Here is an 11,515-nt window from a genome sequence, read left to right as displayed (position 1 = left end):
TTGTCTGTGCTGGAGACGCCCTAAAGCCCATGCTGTTTTCAGCACCCTCAAGTGCCAGTTCATCACCACCCCCATCCTCCTGGCACCTGGACACCCAGCTTCCCTTTGTTGTTGAGGTGGACGCCTTGGACTATGGTGTAGGGGCAGCGCTGTCTCAGCGCTTGTCTCAGGATTAGAAGCTCCAACCTGCAGAAGCTTCATGCCTGCAGAGCACAATTATGGCATGGGCAACTGGGAACAGCTGGCAGTACAATACGCCTTGTTGGAATGGCGCCACTGGTTGGAGGGGGCAGAGCACCCCTTCCACAATAACCTGGCCTACCTCTGGGGGGCACGCCAGAGGCCATGTTCTTTGCACACTTCCACTTATTCCTGTCCTACCAACCTGGTTTCAAAAAACGCTCTGTCTCAACAGTTCTCCCAGGACAAGGAGGCCCGGCCCCCCATCATCATCATCCTTACTCGATGCCTTGTCACCCCTGTCTGATGGGTCCTTGGGGACGATGTCCCATCTGACCCATCCCCTGTGTTTGTTTCTCTGTGGTGTTCGTTTGTCTCTTGCCACCTCTTTTTGTCGTCCAGCAAGAAACAATTCCATGGACAATATGGACCCCTGCCAGGAGTCCCACTGTAATATTTCAAAACCAACCTGGGGTCCGCATCACCGTTTGGGGGGCACAGAATTGTATCTGCGCTGATGTAACCAAAACCTTAACTGTATAAAATCCCAACAACACACTCAAACTCTGTCTAATCATGTATGCTATATACACTAGAGCTGTAAATCTTGGCCGGAGATGGGTTGGGTCGTGTTCGTACTCTATTTCTATCAGTTTAGTCCAGCTCAGGTGGGTTTGAGCACACGCAGTAAATCATCGTTCAGCAAACATGAACTTTTAGTCTATAGTATCTATGCTTTCTGTATGATTTGCTACTTGTTTATTTGTTTTGATGATTGGTAAAAGTGTTTTGCATGTTGTACATTTTTAATGAAATGTCCATTTGGCAATTGTATTTTAACCCTGCATATTTTATCCCACTTTTAGAAAGCTGTGCATTGCAAGAGCTCACAGGGTCATGGCTGTATGGAAACGGTTTAGGAAAAACACTGACTGTGTGACTGTCATTTATTTAAATGCACCACAGAGCAGTTGAGGTGGGTCGGTGTTCTGTTCTGGCACGGTAATTCTGAAACATTTGAGTCACTGCAGATTTCCATGGCAGATGGGCTGCACGTGCAGGCTGAATACAGTCCTTCAACACTTTATGTTGGTGAGCCACACAGCCATTTGTCTGAGGGTGATAGATGCTTGTTCGGATGTGTTTGATGTTCAGTGACGGCATGAGAAGTGAAATGTGGTCCATTATTATTTGTGATTGTGCAAGGGTCACCTTCACATGCAAAAACAGAAGACAGAAAAGCAATGACAGCAGTTGTTGTTGCCACTGCTGTAAACACTACCTCAGGCCATTTACTGAAATAATCAACGAGAGTAATGGAAAACCTGCAGTCATGGGTACCCAGTTCGAATGGGCCCACAATGTCCATAGCTATGTGCTGGAATGACCCCCCAGGGAATTCAACAGGCTGCAATGGGGCAGGGGCTGTATTAGCAGCTTTGTCACAGGCCTGGCAGATTGAGCATGATGACAGGACTGTGTGGACTAAGCCATCCATGTGTGGTCATCAGTACAGCTCCCTGATGCGTTGTTTTGTGCGGACAATGCCCAGGTGCCCTTCATGCGCTAACAGTACAATGCGCTCTCTCTGGGAACCACCAGGCGTGTACCTCTAAAGACCAATGGCCAATCACCACAGCCATTTCATGTCGAACCAAGAAGTAGGGCTGCAGGTAATCGGGAAAAAGCTTTCTGACTTTGGGCCATGTGAAGCTGATGACTTGTCTGAGATGAGCTAGATCAGGGCGCTGGTCAGATTCAACTCTAAAATCAGCCAGCGGAAAAACAGCAAGAAGAGGGGACACTTTAGCTATTTCTGCAAACAGGTCCTGCTCAACATCAATGGCAGCTAAGGCTTCCGTTTCTGTAGTGGAATATCTCCCTTGCAGCTGACAGCGTGCATGAGGCAAAGGCCTCATGAACATGTATTAGAACACCTCCTTAGCCATAGTCAGAAGCATCTATTTCTATGAGAGTGGGGAGGTCTGAGTCATAGAGAGCAAGTGCAGGGCTTTACAAGAGCAGTTTTAAGGTTCTTGAAGCTTTTCTCAGTGCCGTCATTCCATTGCAATTCAGCCTGAATGATAGTTCTCAGCAGTTGCCGTAATGGTTTTACCAGTGTAGCATAATTTGGTATGAATTTGCTGAGCAGTGGTGATCCGGGAAGTCAAGCCTAAAAAGGAGCATAATGCCACCATATCTCTTGGCGCAGGAGCATCAGCAATGGCAGTCAGATGGTCTGTACTGGGACGGAGACCTTCTCTGGAAATGACATGTCCCAGGAATGTAATGCACGTTTGACCAAAAGCACTTTTGTCAAAATTTATTTGAAGGCCTGCATTCCTAAGGTGCTCCAGAACAGCTTGTAAGTGCCTGTCATGCACTTCTTTTGAATCTCCATACACTATGATGTCATCCAAGTAGTTCTGCACACCCGGCAGGTCTTTCAATATTGTTTGCATCATTTTCTGGAATGCAGATGGTGCCGAGGCCAGGCCAAAAGAAACCCTTGTGAACTGGAAGATGCCCTAATGCGTAATAAAAGCAGTCAGCTTGCGGCTCTCAGGATGCAAAGGTAGCTGATGATAAGCTGAACTCAAACCGATTCGGCTGTAATGTGTAGCACCTGCTAACTGTGAAAGTCCTCCATATGTGGAAGTGGATAGCCATCCATGATTATGGCAGGATGAACCAGAAACCATTGTATACTGTTGGCTTTTGACTGGCAACTGGTAGTGCATTTGTTTTCTCCCCTGTAGCATATTTCACCTGGCCTCCCATGATGCTGATATCTAAAGTTTTAATCAGGTCGAGGCCTAGCAATGGTGATCCAGATTTAACAATGTGGAAAGAGGCTGAAACTCTGTTGCTCTGTCCTGCTAAAGCTGCATAGGCTTGTAAACAGCCAATTACAGAGAGCTCACTTTTGGCACAAGTGACTAGCTTCACTAGTAGTCCACTTGCGTGTACATTACTTCAGGAAGAATAGACCCAGAAGCTACAATTAGCTCTAGGGCATGCAAATGCGGGGCTTCAATGTTAAAAGTACAGGTAACCTTATCAGCCAGAGGTTTAACATTATCTACACAGAGTACAGCAAGATCCGGAACTACCAAATCTCTCACTTCACTTGTGAGTGATCTGCATACTTGAGCAAAATGTCTGGTTTTTCCACAATTGTTGCACTTCACTGAAGAAGCTGAACAATTTTTGTCATTAGTTAGATGCTTGGATCCACATCTGAAGCACGTTCGTCTGCTTCCTCTGACACCGGTCTGCGGCATCCTCTTCCTGCGGAAGCAGGCGTCTGCCGCTGTAATCACGTTTACAGTCGCGAGTGGAGGCGCCTTGGCTGATTTTTAGCATTCTCCATATGTACAAAGTTGCAAGGTGCTGCCAAATGCCGCAATGCAGCCACGTACTGAGCGCTGCATGCGTGGCCTGAAGGTCCGGCGGCAGGCTAGTCCCACGCTAACTTTTGGGACAAAGTGCTTTGTCCAGAGCGGCCATGGCTTCACTATATGTCGTACCTTGCAGTGGCAGAGTGTAGAACAAGCGTTGCCCCTCGGGACCCAGACAGTGCAGGAAGACAGCACGTCTCCTCGCATGCCTCCCCCGTAGCATTTATCACCAGCATGTCATTATCCAAAAATCCTCCGCCATTGTCACGTCGGCGAGCTGACGTGGAAGTGCAGAGGCGGGACATACTACTGGGAACGGTAACTTATTAAAAACTTAAAACAACATAACACAATAGCAGGGTCCACAAAAGATTGTCGCAACCCTGATGGGCGGAACCACAGAGCCTTTTAAAAGCTGTCCTGATTGGCGACGTCTCCAGCTGTAAACGGGATTGGCGGCTCACCAACGTGGGGCGGTGGGCGGTGGGCTCAGTACTGAAGCGCTCATCCTCATCGCCAATTGTTCTGCTGGTGTCTTAAACAAGTCACACGGGAGACAGACGAACAGTCAAAACCACGTTCTTGGTCTTTATTCTTTTTTCTACTCTTTCACTTCTGATTGCCCTTTCTTTCCGCTTCCTCATACACCCCCTACAGGCTGGGAAGTAGTCAGTGTCAATGTCTGCAAACACAACAGCGGGTTCTAACTATTTAGTTCCAATTACAGCTCGAATATAGACTCTGTTTATTTTTTTGCAAAGAAAAGTTTGTAATTCATATTTTTATTTTTTTAATGTGTGCATGCAATAAAGAATTACGGTTGTGTGGTGGTCCTTTCAAGAAGCAGAGAAGGAGGCAGACTGAGTTCCTGGACCCACGTCCATTGTACAAGTGAGAGGGAAAGCTGCCTCAGTGCCTGGTCCCACTTTTTACTTTGTTATCTGTTCTGAGTTTTGAGTTGTGTGTTCTTCAACCATGGCTTGGTGGGAGGGGAGATTTTTTATTAGATCTAATGGATTTTGCTAGGATTTTCATTAATAAGAAGCATCAGCTCACTCTACGGCCATAAAAACGTAAACATCTCAGCACCAGTGACCTCTGAACTCTGTTGTACCTGGAATGTACCAGAAGATTTTGTCTTATCTAAAGAAGGAACAGGGGATGTTGCATTCCAGCAGGAGAAGACTGAATAACATTGATCATTTAAAGCTTCAAAGAGGGAGTGTTGGACAGATATGCTTGGCCTCACAGTGATTGAGATACTATCCTGCAAAAAGACTGTAATTTTTTTTACTTATTTCAAGGGAGGCAAGTATGCTATCATAACAGGATCACAGCAATCTCTTGAGATAAAATAAAATAAAGTTAGCTAAACATCCACCTTTGACCACTCTCTATTATGGGAGACCGCTATGACCTTTTTCTAGGAATGTAGTGATTTCATGCCTTTTCAGCGAAAGGAAGAAAAATGCAGAACAGTTTAAAATACTCAAATTAAAACTGACCATAACTGGAGTACAATATTGTAAAACACAGCCAGCCATTCTAAAACAGCCATGCAATCAATCTTTGAAATATTACGGACCGAACAGACCAAACAAAGTAGTGCAGTTTTGGTCACTGACATCAGAATGCAATCACTTTTGTTCAAAATTTATCTGGAGGATCTTCGAGGACTTTTTCTCAGGTCTTTCCTGACCTAATGTTACTGAGATGTGGCATAAAGATATGTTTAATGACCCCATTGAAAAACAGGCGGTCTTGAAAGCAATCTCTGAGCTGCATTTCGGCGAAGCAGTCAGTCTGGATGAATTTAACCCTGAATTTGCTAAAGGAATTTTAAAAATACTAATAGACTAATCCTGTTATTATTAGCCCTGCAAATGGAGAGGGTGATACCTCTGGCAATTAGCAAAGACTAGCCAGGATTTGTTAATGGATGCAATTTGGCAAATAATATTACAATTCATGCATTACCAAGATGGGCACAAGGCAGGGACTCACCCAGAGCAGGGCACCAGCCCTGCAAACACAAACAGCATTCACGTACACACTCATACCTATGAACAATACAGGTTCACCAATTCACCTCGTTATTTTCCTGTGTATTCGGTGTTTGTTTGTCTGTGCTCTGTTCCATGTGTGTAACACCATTTTCCTAAGAGACGATGGATGCTGCAATTGAAGTGCCCCTTTGGCATTCCACTGTCTGTCCACTCGTAGTCACAACGCTTATCTGTCTATGTCCCTACCCTAGACAGGCAACATGACATCTTATTGTGCATGCCTTTGGATTGCAGGAGGAAACTCAGAGGTAATTTGTGCCAACATTAAGTTGTAAGATGGGAAATTCCAGGTCCATGGCATTTTGTGTTTTTTTTGTGAAGAACCCCTGCTTGTATCTTTACGAAACTGCAACCTCCCTCAAGCAAGCCAGCAAATGGCTTCAGGTGCCATGATGGGAAGGTCTCGTAGGGTGTGGATGACCACTGTCTTCCTGTATCTGTTTGGAGATATAAAAGGACAATCTGATTGGTCTGTGGCAACAGAGTCTAATGCCGAGTATAAAATAGTTTTCTCTTGTGGGTTGCGGTCTCTTCTCTTCCTCCTCCATCGAGGGCCTGGGGGTTCTCCCCCAGCTTCTGGGCCTTTCTCTCTCCCCCTGTCTCCAGACCCAGGCTGCCTCTCTGAAGCCTAGTTTCTGTCTTTTTTCTCAAATGTTTATTTGTAATATTCTTTCACTTCAGAAAACCGTGATTTCAATTTTAAGAAAGGAAAGACACGGTGGTGTTGTAGAACATTTGAATGCTCGTGATCATTTGAAGAAATGTGTCATGTCCCTGTTCTCCTGCCAGTCCTTCAATCATACAGAATTCTTACTGGGGGTATGTTTTCCAAAATTTGGAAGTATGTAACTCTAAGGGTCCAACTTTTCATGTATCCTATTTGAGATTTTGAGCGATGCACTCCAAGTCTTTGATTTTTCTGTGTCCTGTTTATCCTGACTGTTCCCAGTTGCTTTGGAACCCTTTCTTCTCATACATGTATCTGTTATTTGTTTGCCAATCCAGTACTTGACATGAGTTTTGAGATTCATTCAAAGAGACTGTGAGTATTGCTTTCGCTTTGGCCATAATTCCAGTTTTCTGTTGCAGCCTCATGTCAGTCCAGATAGTTGAATGTCTGTTAGATCATTAACACCACATTCATGACAAGATGTTTATTGATTGGCCAATCAAAGGTCTCTCATGACTGAGCTCATGTCCACTGTTAGGTGATTCCCATGAGGTGACCCCAGGCTAATCTCCGATAAGCCTCCACAAAGTATTTGATGTTTTAAACTGACCGCAGGCTGATCCTCTTTAGGCACCAAGGCTAAGTGGATGAAACAGCCAGAACAGCCAGACAAGGCCTCTCCTTTCATTCTCTCATGCTAAGACAGATGCATGTTACGTGTGCTGGCACACAGACAAGCAATTGCACTGCTCTGAGAATGTACGGGTAAAAACAGCACTGCAGTCTAATATATGAACATGCTACAGAAGGCAGACTACATTGTATATATAATATTGTGTTGTACAGTAAATATTAAACAATGTATTGTATTTTACATGGTAATTCTTATATTTTAATAGAATTTATGAATCGTGAAAAATATCCCATAACTATGTGGAGGCATTAATAATAGGGTCACACCTGAATTTGGCCACAGTAACAGTAAATAAAGAACTATTAATTTCAGTGATAAGAAGAGTCAAATTAGCAATTACAGTGCATCTGGAAAGTATTCACATTGTATCACTTTTTAAATATTTTGTTATGTTACACACTTTTTCCAAAATGGATTCAATTTTATAGGGTCTTTTTATATTTTCGAATTCTTATTTTACATTCTATTGGAATTTTACACACAACACCCTATAATGACATCATGAAAAGATATCAGCAAATATGTTTTTTTTTTAAATCCTTAGAAAGCACATGTACATAAATATTTACAGCCTTTGCCATACTTGATCATCCTTGAAATGTTTCGGTAGTTTCATTGTCAAAGCAAAAAGCAAAAACCAAGCATGAAATCAAAGGAATTTTCTGCAGACATCTGAGACAGTATATGTCTCAAGGCACAAATGTGGGAGCACAGTGGCCTTCATCATCCGTAAGTGGAAGAAGTTTTAAACCCCCAGGACTCTTTCTGGAGTTTGCCGGCCACCTAAACTGAGCAATCATGGGTGAAGCGCCTTAGTCAGGGAGGTGACCAAGAACCAATCAGACTTGTATGATAAAGTGGCCAGATGGAAGCCACTCCTGGTACATTGCAGCCTGCCTGGGGTTTGCCAAAAAGTACCTGAAGGACTCTCAGAACAAAATTCTCTGGTATTATGAGACAAAGATTGAACTCTTTGGTGTCATGTTTGGAGGAAACCAGGCACTGCTCATCACCAGGCCAATATCATCCCTACAGTGAAGCATGGAGGTGGCAGCATCCTGATGTGGGGATGTTTTTCAGATGCAGGAACAGGGAGACTAGTCAGGATTGAGGGAAAGACGAATGCAGCAATGTACAGAGACATCCTGGATAAAAACATGCTACAGAGCACTTTTGCACTTTTGAAGACTGGGGTGACGGTTCATCTTTCATAAGGACAATGACCCTAAGCACACATCCAAGATATCAAAGGAGTGGCTTCAGGACATCTCTGTGAATGTTCTTGAGTAGCCCAGCCAGATCCCAGACTTGAACACGATTGAACATCTCTGGTGAGATCTTAAAATGGCTGTGCACCAACACTTCTCATTCAACTTGATGGAGCTTGAGATGTGCTGCAAAGAGGAATGGGCCAAATTGGCCAAGGATACATATGCCAAGCTTGTTGCATCAAATTCAAAAATTTGATGAGGCTGTAATTAATAAATTTGCCCAAACCTCAACTTTGTCATTATGCGGTGTTGTGTATAGAATTGTGTATAGAGGTTTTTTTTATTTAATCCATTTTGGAATAAAGCTGTAATATAGCAAAATGTGAAAAAAGTGATGCAGAGTGAATACTTTCCGGATGCACTGTACATGTCTTTCCTCATCCTCATATCCTGTGAAGATAATATTGCATGATCAGAGATCTGCTGTGAAATGCCCTGTCCAAAAACATTTCTTTTCTCCGAGTTACTGAATATGAATGTGTCTTGTCTCCAGAGAAAATCATAGGCATTATTGCCAAAATTACTATAAACCACAACTTATCAATATGTGTTTCTTAAGGACTTTCCGGCAAGCCATTCTGGCTCTGAAATATCAGACATTTCCCCTGTATTCAAATAATCATCACACACAGGTCTCTGGCAAAAAGTTTAGTAGAATTGAGGACCCCAAGGATTTTCTTGTTCCACATTGCAATCAGAATAACGTGGGAGAACCTCCAAGATCATGGAGCTTGCAATAAAAGCTTGAAGAAAGAAAACCTTGAAACCATTCACCATTTAACAATGGTACACTAAAATGCATTGTCTTGTATAAGATTGACCTGGTGTAACTGTCACTCCAATGGCTGAAGTACAAAATGCTGGGCACAATATAAAGTTTTTTATGTGACTATTACAAGTCACAGGTGGAAATGGTTGTACTTCAGAGTGGAATTCTGTTTTGCTCATCATTTGTGCTGGAAATGTGATTCCAAAACATCTGGATACATTTCACTTTGCTGATCTTTTGCTCTGAACATGGTTGAGTTATATTGCAGTTATCACTGATTTTGATTTAATGATTTTTGACAATCATTAACAATTAAGCATAATAATGGCAGAAAATTAGCGGTGGACAATGTACACAGGCCATTTACTTTTTACTGGAGTAATTATACAAAAGTGTTTGCCTCCACATGTATTTAAACATCAAAAGTAAAAAATATATAATTGTTTTGTTTTTATCATATACTGCACATATATTGCATATAATTTAATTTCACTAACCAGAAACTGTCCAATTCAGCTACATTACAATAGGAACTGATGTTTGTATAAATTCAGAAGATAGAAGTCATGTGTGACATCAGGGACAGGGCTTTCTGTGTTTGTTGGAGTCGTGTTTACCTGCTTATCGTGAAGATTCGTCTGCTGCACTAAAAACAAGATAAGGGTTTGAAAATGTTTGCTTTGTCTAGTTGTGTGGTCCAGAACCCCTTTTTGTAGGTCTACTTTAATAATTATCAGTTTTTAATACTCCCAGTTTGGATGAACATTTCATTTGATTCCACAAAAATGTACTTTATGGAAAATAAATTCTGTTTCACTTAAGTTGCAGCTTCCCATCTACATTTAACAAATAAAAATATCAGAGTTTAGGGAAAATAAAATAATGTTAACTGTGGGTCATAAGATAAAAAACACTGGAATAGTTGTCACATAATAACTCATAACGAAAAAGAAACAGCAGATTTAGTTAAAGTAAAATGTAACCCCAAATGGAAATACTTCAGGAAAGAATGCATTTACAGACGGACTATGGTAGAATTTGTTACTGTCCAGCCTTGTGAACAACAGACAAATAGACCAGCCATCCTCCCACCCACCATAGACCATCCATGTTATGTTACCAGTTTACCAGTGTTCTTAATGTTGAACCTGAGATGTAATGCACACAATTTTTATGACTTCCAGAATATCTTGATTAAAAAAAAAACATTCTGATATGGCTGCAGAATCTTGGTTGACTCCCCACATGCCTGAAGAATTCTTACGTGTTGAGCAGCACACCTTGTTTTTGCAAATGCCAAAAAAACTCACACCAGATTCCCATTACACCCGCAAAACTTTAGCCCTGATTTTTAACATCTTGAATATTTGTGGCTCATAAGCTGCATAAGATTCCCATGACACATCTGCTGTCTGCTATGACTGTTTGTGAGGTGTATTCCCGGCTGCAATCATCACATGAATCATCTCTCACTGAATGTCTAAGAGACACATCTAACCAGTTTTGCATCCAAACATTGGGCCTGTAATTCCTGGAGAGTTGAATCACTAATGTTCATGACATCTCTTTATAGTTCAGATGAAGTCATCTTCTGTTCTATTTGACAGCATAATAGTTTGATCATGCCCTGTCTTTCTCAGCTCATTGTAAATGACACTCCACCAGGGCTGATTCTAGACAGGCATATATGAGGGGGCAGACAGAAATGAGAAGGGGGCACGTAATGGCAACAGAAGTGGGAAATGGGTGGGGTGGTGGTGTGATCTGGATAACTGTTTTGTCCTCTACCCTAAGACCTGTCCAACTTGAGGTCTGTCTTGAAACATATGAAGACCCTGCTGCCCTCCACGCTGGACCCACTTCAATTCACTCCTCATCTTTGGACGATGCCATTGCCACCCCCCTGCATCTGACCCTCACCCACCCAGACAATAAGGACACATAGACATGAATGTTGTTAATAGACTTCACCTTGTTCTGTTCACCCTGCTGACCCACGACTGTGCAGCGAGGCACAGCTCCAACCACACCATCAAGTTCACAAATTACACGATCGTGGTGGGTCTCATCAGCAAGAAGTGAAGTGAAGTGATTGTCACACAGCAGCACAGCACACGGTGCACACAGTGAAATTTGTCCTCTGCATTTAACCCATCAGCCTTAGTGAGCAGTGGGCAGCCATGACAACCCTCTGATTACAGGGCCACTTCCTTAATCGCTAGGCCACCCTTGCCTGATGAGTCAGCATACATACAGGAGGTGCCATGACTGATAGAGGGATTATTGAAAGCATTCTGACCAGCTGCATCACTGTCTGTTTTGGGAACTACACCGCAAGACAACACAGCAGATAGTGATGACAGATGAGAAGATCACTGGCATCTCTCTTGCCTCCATAACGAACATTTACAACACAATGCCTCATCAGGAAATCCACCACCAAAAGTTATTGAAACATTTGGGC

The sequence above is a fragment of the Denticeps clupeoides genome, chromosome 1 (genome assembly GCF_900700375.1).
Source record: "Denticeps clupeoides chromosome 1, fDenClu1.1, whole genome shotgun sequence".
NCBI lineage: Eukaryota > Metazoa > Chordata > Actinopteri > Clupeiformes > Denticipitidae > Denticeps > Denticeps clupeoides.
Note: the sequence above shows the minus strand (reverse complement) of the source record.